Genomic DNA, 18,004 nt, shown 5'->3' with positions numbered 1-18,004 from the left:
CTATGGCCAACCAAGCCTGCACCGAGTAGCTATTTCGGTTTGGTGTAGAAGCTTGTCGACATGGTGCCGCGAATCGATGCTGCGAAGCGATCGACATGCATTGAAGGTGCACGGATGGCCCTTGCTCGAGTCAAGACATTCTGGGGAAAGATGAAGGCCATCGACGTCGCCACGAAGGGTTTGCCTGAAGGCAGGGGCCATCCGGGAACTGGAGAGTTATTTTGAAGACGTCCTGGAGGCCGCCCGCTTGATAGAGGGTCAATGCTCAAAAAACATAATGTTCGAGTGAAGTGTATGATGATTGTAAAAGACAACTTTATAGTTAATCTATTTATGTTTTGCTTGAAAAGCTTGAATTCCTCCTGTGCGGTGGTTTTAATATAATCTGAAAGTTTTCCTGTCGTCGGCTTCAGCCCCCTCGTAGGAAGTACGGGGGTGTTCGGAAAAGCATTTAATCACTCTTTATCCAACGTCTTGGTCCATGAGGGAGGTGATAATGCGGCGAACTAGGCAATCGGACTATAAGGCGTTAATGCTTTCACTTAACCATAGGAGTTTTATGGTGGGGCTATGACATAGCCCCTGGTGTGTATAAGGCGTGTGGTGCCTTACATATCTGATCTGAAAAATATCCCTCGTATTACACGGAGAATCGCTAAAGATTCCAATAAGTCGTCAAGTGGTTGACCAGCTCTCACTGCATCATGACAGTCAGTTTTCGCTTTCTCTACTGAGGTGCTCATCCGGTCTAGGCCAGGGCACAATCGCAGTAGTTCTCCCTTTACTACCCTAGCCTATAGAGCAGAACATAGGGTAGCAAACACAGGAGCCGGGCAACCCAACTATTGACCCAAGACAATGATTCGGAGCTGATGCATATAAGGCCAAACTTGCGATGCCGAAATACGCTATAGAGCTGTTCGGACTTTTACTGGCAACTCATTCGTTCCCATGCCGAGCCCCTGGCAGGGTGTGCCGAGGTGCATCTGCAAAGCAGCCGTTGAGGCGGTACTTTATTGTTGAAAGGGTATGAGAGATCGGTTCGGGTGAGGCTTACTGAGAATGGAGCGATGTGCCAATGATAAATTTATGTGTGTGTGTGTGTGTGTCTATATATATATAAAGAGAAACCACAGACCCGGCTATTTGACATGCTCGTGGTCGGGATTAGAGGAAAAGCGCCATAGTACAGGCTTGGAATAAAGAGTGCGGTCTACAAAAAGTAATTTTGGACCTCCTGTCGCACGTCTGTGTAGCCCTTCCTCGGGGAGGGGGATTCTTAACGGAAGTAACCCCTTAGGTGAGTGTATGGATCCAAACTCCGATAGAGTCCGCTGTAGATGCTGTCCAGTTGGTCACCTGTTCATTAAAGATGATACATAAAAAATGAGAAAAACATATAAAAAACGTTACGAGAATGCTTGTAGGGTTGTCCGTATTGTGCTTCCGCCGATGCCCATGGTATCTTGAGTGCATAGTGATGTGCACGTGGTGCAAATTTCGCTAGTACAGTAGGTGGGTGGTGGAAGCCGAACTGCTATTTGCGTTTCGGGAGTGGTCGAACGTCGGAGGGGAACTTTTTCTGGCCCCTGGTGTTCTTCTGGCGAGCTGATTCGTCGTCTTTGTCACCCGATGGCCTCCTCCCCTTGTGATCAGCATTAAGCTTGCCTGCCTGCTTGAAGAACCAACAGTTACGGTTGGTATGATTAGCTGGCCTATCAGGATGACCGTGAATCTGACAAGGTCGGTCCAATATCCTGTCAAGGGTGGATGGTCCATCCTGGTTTGCCATTAGTGGCTTCTTCCGTTGACCGGGCTTCGGATTGTGAAATCCGGCATTGATGGCCGTGTCGCGTATGTTACTGCGACTGTTGTGTTCGGTTCGTCGTGGCTTGTTGCTGCCATCGATTTCGGAAGTGCCCGGGCCGCTGGCGTCGTTGCTTTTACGAGCAAGCCAGTTGTCTTCTCCCGCGCAGAAGTGGTTCATTAGAGCGGTGAGGGCTGTCATGGATTTGGGTCCTTCCTGGCCGAGGTGACACGCGAGCCATTCGTCCCGGACGCTATGTTTGAAGGCCGCGAGGGCTTCTGCGTCCGGAAAGTCGACAATTTGGTTCTTTTTGACTAAGAACCTGGTCCAGAGCTCCCTAGCTGACTCGCCGGGCTCCTGGACAATGTGACTTAAGTCATCAGCGCATAATGGCCGGATATATGTTCCTTGGAAGTTGTCTCGAAAGGCGTCTTCCAAATCTTCCCAGTTGCCAATAGAATTTTCTGGCAAACTGTTTAGCCACTACCGAGCTGGCCCTTTAAGCTTGCAAGGTAGGTATTTAATGGCGTGGAGGTCGTCTCCGCGGGCCATGTGAATATGGAGGAGGTAATCCTCGATCCATACCGTGGGGTCTGTTGTCCCATCGTATGATTCGATGTTAATGGGTTTAAACCCGTCTGGAAATTCGTGTTCCATTACTTCGTCCATGAAGCAGAGGGGGTGTGCGGCTCCTATATGTTGGGCCACACTATGAAGCACCTCCGGCGGGCTCCGTTTAAGATGCTCGGACCAGGCGTGGTCAGCTCTGTAGTGTCCGAATAGGCGACCATCATCGTCGGTCGGGGTATATCTTCGTGATCTGTACATCGATCTTGTGCGTCCTGCTCTACCCTCCGTGTCTTGTTTGATATCGCGAGTGTTCCCCCGAGCTATTTTGTTTTGACGGCCGGATGGGTTGGTATGGTGCTCTGCTTGGGATGTTGCTTTGTCTGGACCGAACTGTGGTCGGCCCGCCGCATTGTTCGATGGTGGTATGGGCTCCATCACCCTGCCATCGTATTGAGGGAGCCACCTACTCTTGGGGTGGTTTTTGTCTGGGCTGCTAAGGCCATATTCTTCGGCGGCCAAGACCTCGGTCCATCTATCATTGAGCAAGTCTTGGCTTGCTTGAAGCTGCAGCTGCTTCTTTCTTAAGCTCCTTGCAGTGGCTATAAGCCGGCGTTTAAAGCGCTCCTGCTCGAGAGGTTCCTTTGGCACGGTAGAATCCTTGTTGCCGAGGATCTCCTCCTCCTCGGAGAGGGGGAGATAATTGCTATCCTCCGAGTCCCCACATGTGGCCTGTTCGTCAGGGCTGTCTTGCCCACCTTCCTGTTCCTCCTACCTGGATTCTACCTCAACAGGGTCTTCATTGTCCGGAGTATCGTCTTCTCTGGTGCTAGCAGTGTTTTCTCTTGGGCGATGAGGCCTAGAGCGCGGGTGTACGGGCTGTGTACCAGGCGGTTTATCCTCGACCGGATCCTCCTTATCATCGTCGAGAGCACCGTAAGGTGTGTCTATCATACACACATCATACCAGGAAGTGCTTATCCTGTGCCTAGCGGGTAGTAAGCTCTAGCCTTGCCCCTCATCGTCGTCCACATCGTCGATGTCTTCGGAGCGGGGATCGGGTGTGTTGGTTACATCATTGATAGTAGCTATGAAGTGGGTGGCGGGTGGGAAGCAAAATTCTCCATTGTCCGCCGTAAGTTCGAACCGAGCATAGTTCAGAGACGGGTCGTCCACCAGGGATAGGTTTTTTAGTGAGTTTAGTATGTCGCCCATGGGCGAGTGTTGGAAGACATCTGTGGCGCTGAACTTGCAGATCGATAACCGATCAAGTTTGGTGCACGCGGGCTTGCAGGGTTCGGAGCTTGACATCGGAGGGGAGTCCAGGGTTCCGTTGATGCAGATACCGTACAAAGTGGAATCTGCGTGTGGCTCCAGTGCCGCGGAATCGGTAGTCCCCACGATGGGGTTGACCTTCCCATCTTCGGACGACTTGAACTGCTCGGGATTTGAGGCCGAAGCTGCTACGGGAGCTATCTCCTGGATGCGGCCTGATGACAGGTTTAAGCCATGTTCATCAGGGTGATGGGGAGCGGTTGCCACGGTCTCGAATCCGTCGAAGATCAAGTCTCCACGGATGTCCGCAACGTAATTCAAGCTCCTGAATCTGACCTGATGGCCAGGGGCGTAGCTGTCGATCTGCTCCAGATGGCCAAGCGAGTTGGCCCGCAGTACGAAGCCGCCAAATACGAAGATCTATCCAGGGAGGAAGGTTTCTCCCTGGATGACATCGTTACTGACGATCGAAGGGGCCATCGAGCCCTTTGCTGACGGCACAGTGGAACTCCCAATGAAAGCACCAATGTCGGTGTCAAAACTGGCGGATCTTGGGTAGGGGGTCCCGAACTGTGCGTCTAAGATCGATGGTAACAGGAGACAGGGGACACAGTGTTTACCCAGGTTCGGGCCCTCTCTATGGAGGTAATACCCTACTTCCTGCTTGATTGATCTTGATGAATATGAGTATTAAAAGAGTTGATCTACCACAAGATCGTAATGGATAAACCCTAGAAGTCTAGCCTACGTGGGTATGGTAATGAGTATATGTGGTGTCCTTTCCGGACTACCCCCTTCGGTTTGTATAGACACCGAGGGGATCTAGGGTTTACATGGAGTCGGTTACATAAGAAGGAATCTTCAGTCGCCAAGCTTACCTTCCACGCCAAGTAGAGTCCAATCCGGACACGGTGCATTCTTCGGCCTTCATGTCTTCACAGCTCATCAGTCCGGCCCATGGATAACAGGCCGGATGCCCGAGGACCCCTTAGTCCAGGACTCCCTCAACCAACAGATATTTTTTATGGCTTCCTCCTATAAGGGGTCCAACCATGTCCAGACCCCAGACCGCAAGAGGCCAAGTGATGGGGATTGTTTGTAGGGCAGTGGGGGGCATGTGGCTTTGATTGGTGAAGAGTTGGCATCCGACGCAATGTTGGACAAGGTCCCGTGCATCTGCTCGGGCCGTCGGCCAATAAAACCCTGTATGGAAGGCCTTGCTAACAAGGGCCCGAGCTGCGGCGTGGTGCCCGCCAAGACCGGCATGAATCTCAGCCAGGAGCTGCCGCCCCTCCTCCTCGGAGATGCATCTTTGAAGGACTCCAGTAGCGCTTTTTTTTAGAGTTCTCCGTCGTGAACCTTGTAGGCCTTCGAACGCCGGACAATGCGGCGGGCCTCATTCTAATCCTCGGGAAGTTCCTTTCTATTAAGGTAGGCCAAGAAGGGTTCGGTCCATGGGGCAATGACTACCATAATGAGATGGGCCGACTGTGTTATTTTGGTGGCTGAGCCTCCGATGATATCGGTGTGTTTGGAATCTGGGGTTGTGTTCGGATCCGGACTACTATTGCCGCTTTCCCCCTACCACACCATGGATGGCTTGAAAAGCCTTTCCAGAAAGATGTTAGGTGGGACTGGGTCGCGCTTGGCGCCGATACGAGCAAGAACGTCCGCCGCTTGATTACTTTCTCGGGCCACGTGATGAAACTCGAGTCCATCGAACCGAGCCGACATTTTTAGGACGGCATTACAATAAGCCACCATCTTCGGATCTTTGGCATCGAAGTCTCCATTTATTTGAGATATTGCAAGGTTTGAGTCCCTGCGCACTTCCAGGCGCTGTATGCCCATGGAGGCAGCCATCCGGAGACCATGCAATAAGGCCTCGTATTCGGTTGCATTATTGGAGTGTGTGTATAGTATTTGGAGTACGTACTGAACGACGTCTCCTGTGGGGGACGTCAAAACGACGCCCGCTCCCAGCCCTACCAACATTTTGGAGCCACCGAAGTACATAACCCAGTTGGAATATGTGCCATACTCTTTAGGGAGTTCGGCCTCTGTCCATTCGGCGACGAAGTCAGCCAATACTTGGGATTTAATAGCTCGACGTGGTTTGTATGTAATATCAAATGGAAGGAGCTCAATGGCCCATTTGGCAATCCGACCCGTGGCATCATAGTTGTTTATTATGTCATTGAGTGGTATTTCGGAAGCCACCATGATCGAACACTCTTGGAAGTAGTGTCGTAGCTTTCGGGATGCCATGAAGACCACATATGCTATCTTTTGATAATGGGGGTACCGGGATTTGCATGGTGTAAGGACAGTGGATACATAGTATATTGGCTTCTGAAGCGGGAATTTATGTCCGTCCTGTTCTCGTTCAACGACGAGCACGACGCTCACTGTCGGTGTCAAAACCGGCGGATATCGGGTAGGGGGTCCCGAACTGTGCGTCTAAGGTCGATGGTAACAGGAGACAAGGGACACGATGTTTACCCAGGTTCGGGCCCTCTCTATGGAGGTAATACCCTACGTCCTGCTTGATTGATACTGATGAATATGAGTGTTACAATAGTTGATCTACCTCGAGATCGTAATGGCTAAACCCTAGAGGTCTAGCTTGTATGGCTATGATAATGAGTCCCCTATCCAGACTAAGTCCTCCGGTTTATATAGACACTGGGAGGATCTAGGGTTACACAAGGTCAGTTACAAAGAAAGGAATCTACATGTACGGTCGCCAAGCTTGCCTTCCACGCCAAGGAGAGTCCCATCCAGACACGGGTACAGTGTTCACTCTTCGTATCTTCATAGCCCATAAGTCCGGCCCATGGCTAACAAGCCAGACGCTCGAGGACCCCTTAGTCCAAGACTCCCTCAGTAGCCCCCGAACCAGGCTTCTATGACGAGGTGTTCGGCGCGCAGACTATCTTCGGCATTGCAAGGCGGGTTCCTCCTCCGACGTCTTCCAAGTAATGTGTTCGGTTGTCAATTTCATGCCGCACCCCTCGGCTTCTGTGCATTTACGACTTCATCCTCCATGTGTCAGGTGAATGTGGACGGCCAGGGGTATTTTTTGCAAATAACACCCTAGCCCTGCAAGAAAGAGTGTCTATTTAAAGAGATTGGATCTTAGATCCTTTCGGCACCGCGCGGATAAAATCCTTAGATACTGCCAGGCAAAAACCATTTCAACATGGCCAATATTCCCAGCTCCTCTTCCCGTTCCAACCTAGAGAGAGGCGAGTGGGAGAGGTGCTCCGTGCCCCACAGCCAGTTGGTGAAGCTGCAAACGCAGGGATTTCTTCCTCCTGCAAATCTGGTCCCTATTCGAGCAGGATTGGCCTCCTTCAACGGCAAAACCCAGGAGGAGGATTTGCCCAATCCGTCTGTGGGAGAACGAGTGTGCTTCATCCCCTATCTGCTGAGGGGCATGGGATTTCCAATTCACCCATTCCTCCGAGGGCTTCTGGAGTACTACGGCCTCCAGCTGCATAATTTTACCTTGGCCTCCGTCCTGCACATCGCGGGTTATGTCGCTTTATGAGAACTATTCCTGGGTTGCAAGGCCCATTTTGATTTGTGGAGAAGACTGTTCTACCTCGTCCCTCGCAATCAAGGTGGGTCAATTTTTCAAGTGGGAGGAGCCGAAGAGTGGCGCATCGCCGGGACCGGATACCTGTCCGGCACACCGATGAAAGCTACCGAAGAGTGGCCTTCCGAATGGTTCTACATCGACGATGTCACTCTACCCAACCCCGTCCGCATGGGCATCCCCGAGTTTTCAAACGCTCTATTGAAGAAACGCCATAGCTGGCATCCTCGAAGCCTCGAGGAAGAGGATAGTGCAGAGATTAGCTTGCTGCTGGGCAAGATTAAGATGCTTGCCCAGTCCGGTTTCTCAATAGCCGAGGTGATGGCGATTTCGATAATGCGGGGGGTCCAGCCACTTCAATACAGAGGGCTGCCCATGTTGCATTATAACGGAGAAGACGACGCCTCACGCTATGGCGGAAAGGGCCCGAAGACTCCTGCTGCCCTAGCCAAAATACTGGCCGAGTTGTATAAAGGGGAGAAGGAGGAGTTCACCCGTCTCCAAATTCAAGATGGGTTTTCCATGTATAATCCTCCCAGCCGGGTAAGGTTCAGCTCCACTATTTTATTCTTGTTCCTGAATCATTCTTTGACATGCATCATCTTATCTTGCCCATAACAGGAATGGCGAAAGGCTGTCGAGGGGATCCATGACCCTGCCCCTCAGCAGGAGAATCGCAACCGGGATCTCGACCCCGGATATGAGGAAGATCTGTAAATATTTGTGGAGCTTGAGGATGGAATATTATATCAGATGAGGTACGACTGTACATATGTACCAATTATCGCCGATTACCCCGGCCTTCTTCCTGCTTCACGTGTAAGTAATCCGAAGACACCTTATCCAAAAGAGTTTTCTCATTCCTCCTTACCCACCGCACTGTCCTATGCTTAGAAGGGGAAGCGTTCGGCGCGCCGTGCTGCCTCGGGAGCATCTCCGAAGAGAGTGTCCCCCATACCAGGCAAGCCTTCTAAGAGGAAGGCAAACGAAGATACGGCCGAGCCTTCATCAAAGAGGTATGAATTTGCAAGTATGCACCTTTGCAGTCATATCCAACTGTGACCTTTCCATTGACCCTGTATTAGGAAAAAGGTGTGCCAGACTATATCAGGGGGTCTGGTCGGTCATACTTCCCACAGCCAGGATTCAAATCCTGCCGTGAAGACGGGGGCTGATGCGAGGGTGACGCCGGACTGTCCTCCAGCCGAGGACTCAGATGATGTATCCGCTACCAACACGGAAGTGGAGAGCGCCATGAACCATCGGCGCCGCAGGGCCGTTTTACAATACCCTGGCTTTTCAGAAGAGCCATTTAACGCCTTCAGCTCGGCCGATGCATATATCCGAGCTGCTCGAGATGGGCTTAACAGAGCCACAAAACAGCATTTAAAAGATGTGCAGGTAAGTTTGTTTTATCTGACTATGATAACCATATACCAGTAGCCCCCGAGACTTAAAGTAGTTGAAAACAACTGATTTAAGGATCAGTGTACAACCAGGTGCTTACGGAGAAGAACACCCTGTTAACTCAGGAACAAGAAAAGTGTCGGAGCCAGCTGTCTGCTGCCAATGCCGAACTAGAGAAATCCAAGAAGGCATCCCCCGGTAATGTTTCCCTTCATGGAGAAATCATAATTGTACACTAATAATGCTAATCTGGTTGCTTATCTTTGTATTGGATCATTAGACCAACTGCGAGAGCAGCTGGACGCCGCTCGAAGCGAAAAACACGGAGCCAAAAAACTGCTAGCAACGGGCGAGCATGTGTTAACAAAAGTCGTTCAGGAGAAAAAGAAGCTCCAGGATTCGAACACCAAACTGGGCGAAGAACTGAAAGACGTGCAAGCTCAGCTAGCTGACTCCGTGAAGGACAACAAAAAACTGGGAGGCAGCATATTCAGTATGTGGCCGCATTTATCTCATAACAGTTTGGAAGTAACAGTAGCTGATATAGTTATGACTGCAGGTGTATTGACGGGCTGCCCCGAAGAGGAGGTGTCTGGATCATTAAGTGATCTTCTGCAAGAGCTGTCGCAGTTGCACGAGCAAGCTCGGCAGGCAATGCAGAGTGTAGCCAAGGCCTTATGGCCATCCGACTCCCCTCCAGGGAGTATGGAGAAGCTTGTAGAGTTGTTCAAGGGAGCGCGGTGGCGTATCCGACTGTGGAAGATATTGGCCTACGAAGAGGGTGCACGAGAAGCCTGGGCCATGATAAAAACACGATATACCAAGCTGGATCCGAATCACATGGCCCGGGTTGGACCGGTAGGGTCAAATGGGGAAGAAATTCCCGTTAGTTTAGTATATGACCAAGTAGAGGTGGCTGCTAGATACTCCCAACAGGATTGTAAATTAGACCGCCTGTTGGATGGTATAGAGGAGGAAGTTTTTGAGTCCTAGGTGACTATGTACTTTCCTTCTAACTGGATAATAAAAACAATTGTCATGGCCGACCTTTTCGCTTCAACCTCTGGACCCGAAGGTGCGGAGTGTTTCCGGATACCCTTACGGTAGAATATACCGGGGTATGCATGGGAACCAGGCGCAAGGGTCATAGTTGCTTGAACAGACAATGTGTATCTGGCTAGTTATGTTATATTACATTATGTAAGAAACATCTTCCAGAGAGAATAGTTCTGTTAAGGGTTCCTTTCCCTAGGTGTGCATGAGTTTAATGTGCATGTCCAAACTGTGATTGAAAAAATCGTAGAGTAAGTAACTTCTGGGGTTTCACAATGGAGTGAATACAGAAACATCTTTAATTCGCCGACCGAATATTCCCTTAAGAACACTAGCTTTTGGCTTCACCCAGTCTGAGGTACACATCCGGATGACCCGGCAGTAACAATCGCAAAGGTGCTCCCTTTATGCCCTAGACAAACTAACGAGAACGTAGGGCATAAGCACAGGAGCCAGGCAACCCAGCTTGGCCAAAACTGAAGTCATATCGATGCATATAATGGCGAAGAAAAGGTACATACAGAAAAACGCATATGTGGTGAGCTTGATGCTCAAAGGATAATAGTAAGCTTCTGTACAAGAAGCCCCCCAGCCATAATGAACGTTGATACGTCCATTTTGCATCATGCTTTTATATCGATATTTATTGCATTATGGGCTGCTATTACACATTATGTCACAATACTTATGCCAATTCTCTCTTATTTTACAAGGTTTACATAAAGAGGGAGAATGCCGGCAGCTGGGATTTTGGGCTGGAAAAGGAGCAAATATTAGAGACCTATTCTGCACAGTTCCAAAAGTCCTGAAACTTCACGGAAGTCATTTTCAGAATATATAACAAATACTGAGCGTAAGAAGTTCTGGAGGGGGGGCACACCCTGCCCACGAGGGTGGGAGGCGCGCCCTACCCCCTGGGCGTGCCCCCCTCCCTCGTGGCCCCCCCGGTGGCCCTCCGATGCCCATCTTCTGCTTTATGGAGTCTTTCGATGAGAAAAAAATAATAATCAAGCTTTCGGGACGAGACTCTGCCGCCACGAGGCGGAACCTTGGCGGAACCAATTTAGGGCTCTGGCAGAGCTGTTATGCCGGGGAAACTTCCCTCCGGGAGGGGGAAATCATCACCATCGTCATTACCAACGATCCTCTCATCGGGAGGGGGTCAATCTCCATCAACATCTTCACCAGCACCATCTCCTCTCAAACCCTAGGTCATCTATTGTATCCAATTCTTGTCTCTAAGTCTGGGATTGGTACATGTGGGTTGCTAGTAGTGTTGATTACTCCTTGTAGTTGATGCTAGTTGGTTTACTTGGTGGAAGATCATATGTTCAGATCCTATATGCACATTAATACCCCTCTGATTATGAACATAAATATGCTTTGTGAGTAGTTACGTTTGTTCCTGAGGACATGGGAGAAGTCTTGCTATTAGTAGTCATGTGAATTTGGTATTCGTTTGATATTTTGATGAGATGTATGTTGTCTCTCCTCTAGTGGTGTTATGTGAACGTCTACTACATGACACTTCACCATTATTTGGGCCTAGAGGAAGGCATTGGGAAGTATTAAGTAGATGATGGGTTGCTAGAGTCATAGAAGCTTAAACCCTAGTTTATGCATTGCTTCGTAAGGGGCTGATTTGGATCCATATGTTTCATGCTATGGTTAGGTTTACCTTAATACTTTTGTTGTAGTTGCGGATGCTTGCAATAGAGGTTAATCATAAGTGGGTGCTTGTCCAAGTAAGGACTGTACCCAAGCACCGGTCCACCCACATATTAGATTATCAAAGTACCAAACGCAAATCATATGATCGTGATGAAACCTATCTTGACGATAATTCCCATGTGTCCTCGGGAGCGCTTTTCTCTATATAAGAATTTGTCCAGGCTTGTCCTTTGCTACAAAATGGATTGGGGCCACCTTGCTGCACTTTATTTACTTTTGTTACTTGTTGCTCGTTACAAATTATCTTATCATAAAACTATCCGTTACCTATGATTTCAGTGCTTGTAGAGAATACCTTGCTGAAAACCGCTTATCATTTCCTTCTGCTCCTCGTTGGGTTCGACACTCTTACTTATCGAAAGGACTATGATAGATCCCCTATACTTGTGGGCCATCAAGAATCTTTTCTTGGCGCCGTTGCCGTGGAGTGAAGCGCCTTTGGTAGGTGGAATTTGGTAAGGAAATATTTCACTAGTGTGCTGAAATTTACTGTCACTTGTTACTATGGAAAGTAATCCTCTGAGGGGCTTGTTCGGGGTATCTTCACCCCGACCAGTAGAGCAAAGAGTTGCTCCTCAAACTATTTAACCAACTGAAAATGAAAATGTCTACTTTGAGATTCCTTCGGGTATGATAGTCCTTTTGCAGGAGACGGAACAATGCATCCTGATGAGCACCTAATATATGTGGATGAAGTTTGTGGATTATTTAAGCTTGCGGGTATGCCCGATGATGTTATCAAGAAGAAAGACTTCCCTTTATCTTTGAAGGGAGATGCATTGACATGGTATAGGCTATGTGATGATATGGGATCATGGAACTACAAACGATTGAAATTGGAATTTCATCAGAAGTTTTATCCTATGCATCTGTTCATCATGATCGCAATTATATATATAATTTTTGGCCTCGCGAAGGAGAAAGCATCGCTCAAGCTTGGTGGAGGCTTAAATCGATGTTATATTCATGCCCCAATCATGAGTTTCCAAGAGAAATAATTATTCATAATTTATATGCTCGGCTTTCTGATAACAATCGCACCATGCTCGATACTTCTTGTGCTGGCTCTTTTATGATGAAGACTATTGAATTCAAATGGGATTTATTGGAAAGAATTAAACGCAACTCTGAAGATTGGGACCTTGACGAAGGTAAGAAGTCAGGTATGACACCTAAGTTTGATTGTGTTAAATCTTTTATGGATACCGATGTTTTCCGTAAATTTGGCACTAAATATGGACTTGACTCTGAAATAGTATCTTCTTTCTCTGAATCTTTTGCTACTCACGTTGATCTCCCTAGGGAGAAGTGGTTTAAATATCATCCTCCCATAGAAGTAAAAGTAGCTTCACCTATTAAATTTGAAGAAAAGACTGTCACTTATAATGATCCTATTGTTCCTACTGCTTATGTTGAGAAACCACCTTTTCCTGTTAGGATAAAAGATCATGCTAAAGCTTCAACTGCGGTTCGTAAAAGCAATATTAGAACCTATACACCTCCTGAGCAAATTAAAGTTGGACCTAATATTGATATTGTTAACGATCTCTTGTCTGATAATATTGATGGACATGTTATTCATTTCTGTGATGAGTCTGCTAGAATTGCTAAACCTGGTGCTAAAGATAAACATAGACCCGTGGTAGGCATGCCTGTTATTTCTGTTAAAATAGGAGATCATTGTTATCATGGCTTATGTGATATGGGTGCCAGTGCTAGTGCTATACCTCATGACTTATAAAAAGAAATTATGCATGATGTCACAATTAAACTTGCCAATAGAGATACTATTTCACCAATTGGAATTGTTAGAGATGTTGAAGTCTTGTGTGGGAAAACTAAATATCCTGCTGATTTTCTTGTTCTTGGTTCCCCACAAGATAACTTTTGTCCCATTATATTTGGTAGACCCTTCTTGAACATAGTTAATGCTAAGATAGATTGCGAAAAGGATGTTGTTACTATTGGTTTAGGTGATATGTCTCACAAATTTAATTTCTCTAAATTTTGTAGACAACACCGTGAAGAGGAATTGCCTAGTAAAGATGAAATTATTGGTCTTGCTTCTATTGTCATGCCTCCTAGTGATCCTTTAGAACAGTATTTGCTAGACCATGAAAATGATATGTTTATGAATGAATGAAGGGAAATAGATGAAGTATTCTTTAAACAAGAGCCCATCCCGAAACACAATTTGCCTGTCGAAATCCTAGGGGATCCTCCTCCACCCAAGGGTGATCCAATGTTTGAGCTCAAACCGTTACCTGATACTCTTAAATATGCTTATCTTGATGAGAAAAAGATATATCCTGTTATTATTAGTGCTAACCTTTAAGAGCATGAAGAAGAGAGATTATTGAAAACTCTGAAGAAGCATCATGCTGCTATTGGATATACTCTCGATGATCTTAAGGGCATTAGTCCCACACTATGTCAACACAAAATAAATTTGGAGAAAGATGCCAAACCAGTTCATGATCACCAACGATGGCTGAATCCTAAGATGAAAGAAGTGGTAAGAAAGGAAATACTAAAGCTCCTTGAGGCAGGTATAATTTATCCCGTTGCTGACAGTCAGTGGGTAAGTCATGTCCATTGTGTCCCTAAAAAGGGAGGTATTACTATCGTTCCTAATGATAAAGATGAATTGATTCCGCAAAGAATTATTACATGTTATAGGATGGTAATTTATTTCCACAAATTAAATAGGGCTACTAAAAAGGATCATTACACCTTACCTTTTATTGATAAAATGCTAGAAAGATAATCCAAACATACACATTTTTTCTTACTAGATGGTTATTCTGGTTTCTCTCAAATACCCGTGTCAGCTGATGATCAATCTAAGACCACTTTTACCTGCCCGTTCGGTACTTTTGCTTATAGAAGTATGCCTTTTGGTTTATGTAATGCAGCTGCTACCTTCCAAAGATGCATGATGGCTATATTCTCTAACTTTTGTGAAAAGATTTGTGAGGTTTTCATGGACGATTTCTCCGTCTATGGATCCTCTTTTGATGATTGCTTAAGCAACCTTGATCGAGTTTTGCAGAGATGTGAAGAAACTAACCTTGTCTTGAATTGGGAGAAGTGCCACTTTATGGTGAATGAAGGTATTGTCTTGGGGCATAAAGTTTCTGAAAGAGGTATTGAAGTTGATAAAGCTAAGGTTGATGCTATTGAAAAGATGCCATGTCCCAAGGACATCAAGGGTATAAGAAATTTCCTTGGTCACGCCAGTTTTTATATGAGGTTCATTAAGGACTTCTCAAAAATTTCTCGCCCTCTGACTAATTTATTACAAAAAGATATACCATTTGTTTTTGATGATGATTGCATAGAAGCATTTGAAATACTTAAGAAAGCATTGATCTCTGCACCTATTGTTCAGCCACCTGATTGGAATTTACCTTTTTAAATTATGTGTGATGCTAGTGATTATGTTGTAGGTGCTGTTCTAGGGCAAAGAGTTGATAAGAAATTAAATGTTATTCAATATGCTAGTAAAACTCTAGATAATGCTCAAAGGAATTATGCTACTACTAAAAAAGAATTTTTGGCAGTTGTATTCGCTTGTGATAAGTTCAGACCTTATATTGTTGATTCTAAAGTAACTATCATACTGATCATGCTGCTATTAAATATCTTATGGAAAAGAAAGATGCTAAACCTAGACTTATTATATGGGTTCTCTTGCTACAAGAATTTGATTTGCATATTATTGATAGAAAGGGAGCTGAGAACCCCGTTGCAGACAACTTGTCTAGGTTAGAAAATGTTCTTGATGACCCACTACCTATTGATGATAGCTTTCCTGATGAACTATTAAATGTCATAAGTACTTCTCATAGTACTCCTTGGTATGCTGATTATGCTAATTACATAGTTGCTAAATTTATACCACCTAGCTTCACATACCAACAAAAGAAAAAGTTCTTCTATGATTTGAGACATTACTTTTGGGATGACCCACATCTTTATAAAGGAGTAGATGGTGTTATTAGACATTGTGTACCTGAGCATGAACAGGAACACATCCTATGCAAATGCCACTCCGAAACTTATGGAGGACACCACGCGGGAGATAGAACTGCACATAAGGTATTGCAATCCGGTTTTATTGGCCTACTCTCTTCAAGGATGCCTGTAAGTTTGTCCTATCTTGTGATGAATGTCAAAGAATTGGTAATATTAGTAGACGTCAAGAAATGCCTATGAACTATTCACTTGTTATTGAACCGTTTGATGTTTGGGGCTTTGATTATATGGGACCTTTTCCTGCCTCTAATGGATATACACATATTTTAGTTGCTGTTGATTACGTTACTAAGTGGGTAGAAGCTATTCCAACTAGTAGTGCTGATCATAACACTTCTATTAAAATGCTTAAAGAAGTTATTTTTCCGAGGTTTGGAGTCCCTAGATATTTAATGACTGATGGTGGTTCACATTTTATTCATGGTGCTTTCCGTAAAATGCTTGCTAAATATGACGTCAATCATAGAATTGCATCTCCGTATCACCCACAGTCTAGTGGTCAAGTAGAATTGAGTAATAGAGAACTCAAATTAATTTTGCAAAAGACTATCAATAGGTCTAGAAAAAATTGGTCCAAGAAACTTGATGATGCATTATGGGCCTATAGAGCTGCATATAAAAATCCTATGGGTATGTCTCCATATAAAATGGTTTATGGAAAAGCATGTCACTTACCTCTTGAACTAGAACATAAGGCTTATTGGGCTATTAAAGAGCTCAATTATGATTTCAAACTTGCCGGTGATAAAAGGTTATTTGACATTAGCTCACTTGATGAATGGAGAACCCAAGCCTATGAGAATGCCAAATTATTTAAAGAAAAAGTTAAAAGATGGCATGACAAAAGAATACAAAAGCGTGAGTTTAATGTAGGTGATTATGTATTGCTATACAACTCTCGTTTAAGATTTTTTGTAGGAAAACTTCTCTCTAAATGGGAAGGTCCTTACATTATCGAGGAGGTCTATCGTTCCGGTGCCATAAAAACCAACAACTTCGAAGGCACAAATCCGACGGTGGCGAACGGTCAAAGAATTAAACATTATATCCCAGGTAATCCTATAAATGTTGAAACCAATGTTATTGAAACCGTAATCCCGGGGGAATACATAAGGGACACTTTCCGGAACGTTTCAGACTCCGAAAAGGAATAGGTATGTGGTACGGTAAGTAAACCGACTCCAAAACAGTTCTAATGGTAATTTTCTTCCATTTTGGAATATTTAGAAAAATAGAAAAATAAGAAGCAGTCTGGGAAGGATACAAGGGCTCCACAAGGGTGGAGGGCGCGCCCTACCCCCCTGGGCGCCCCCCACTTCGTGGGCACCTCGTGTGCTCTCCGGACTCCATTTTCTTACACGTCACGTATTTTGGTCGGTAAAAAATCATTATATAATCTCTCGAAGGTTTTAACTCCCGTATCATGCAAATATCCTTTGTCTTTGTTTTGAGCTATTTTTCTGACCGATCCAGGTCATCATGTCGTCTTCAAGTGCCCCCAAGGACCAGTTCTTCGAGAAGGTCATCAATCCCTACCTCATGGAAGTGCTGCAACACCCTTAAACCATTGAGATGCGTGAGGGGTTGTTGCACATCCGCGATGTTGAGGGACCAAGGAAGACCGGAAGCATGGAGGCAAGGCTCGAGGCATTGGAGCAACTAGTTTTCAAGTGTCAGGCGATGGTGGAACGTGGACTCGATTCCAATCACATTATGATCACGGAGTTCACCAACAACCACAAGCTCGACGTCAAGGACATTGGGGAGGCCATCTTCAAGCTTCATGAGAAAATTGAGCACCTCCAAGCCCAAATCTATGACCTGCAAAATCAAAACTGTGAGTATGAATATAGATTCAAGAGGATGAGTTTAGCTGCAAATTTGAGGTTTCAGGAAACTCGATCATCCTTCTATGATGGTGAGCCTATGCCTTGGAGGAGGGACGACAAGCCTACGCCATCAACAAAACCATCAACTCCTTCACCGGCAAAAGAGATATAATAACATGGGTATGGGCACTCCTCTTGGCAGCTGCCAAGCTTGGGGGAGTGCCCCTGTATTGTATCACCATCACTTCTATCTTTACCGTTTTTTCTTAGTTCGATCCTATTGATAATATCTTGATCTAGTAGAATAAAGTTTTAGTATGATCTAGTTGTGAGTTTTGCTTTATGATCCTTCTATGTAATCGAGTCCGTGAGCTATATATAACAAAGATTAGTGTTGAGTCAAGGGCTTGATTATTTTGCCATGATCTTGAGTGAATAAAAGAAAAGATAAAGAATAAAAAGGAAATAAAAGAGATCATATAGATCTTATGGAGAGTAATGAGCTCACATATAAAAAGTATGATGAATAAAAGTTGTTGAGAGTTGACAAACATAGTTTTGGTCATCGTTGCAATTAATAGGAAGTAATAAAGAAAGAGAGGTCTTCACATATAAATATACTATCTTGGACATCTTTTATGATTGTGAGCACTCATTAAAATATGACATGCAAAAGGGTTGCCATTGGACAAGGAA

Source organism: Triticum dicoccoides, chromosome 3A (genome assembly GCF_002162155.2).
Source record: "Triticum dicoccoides isolate Atlit2015 ecotype Zavitan chromosome 3A, WEW_v2.0, whole genome shotgun sequence".
NCBI lineage: Eukaryota > Viridiplantae > Streptophyta > Magnoliopsida > Poales > Poaceae > Triticum > Triticum dicoccoides.
Note: the sequence above shows the minus strand (reverse complement) of the source record.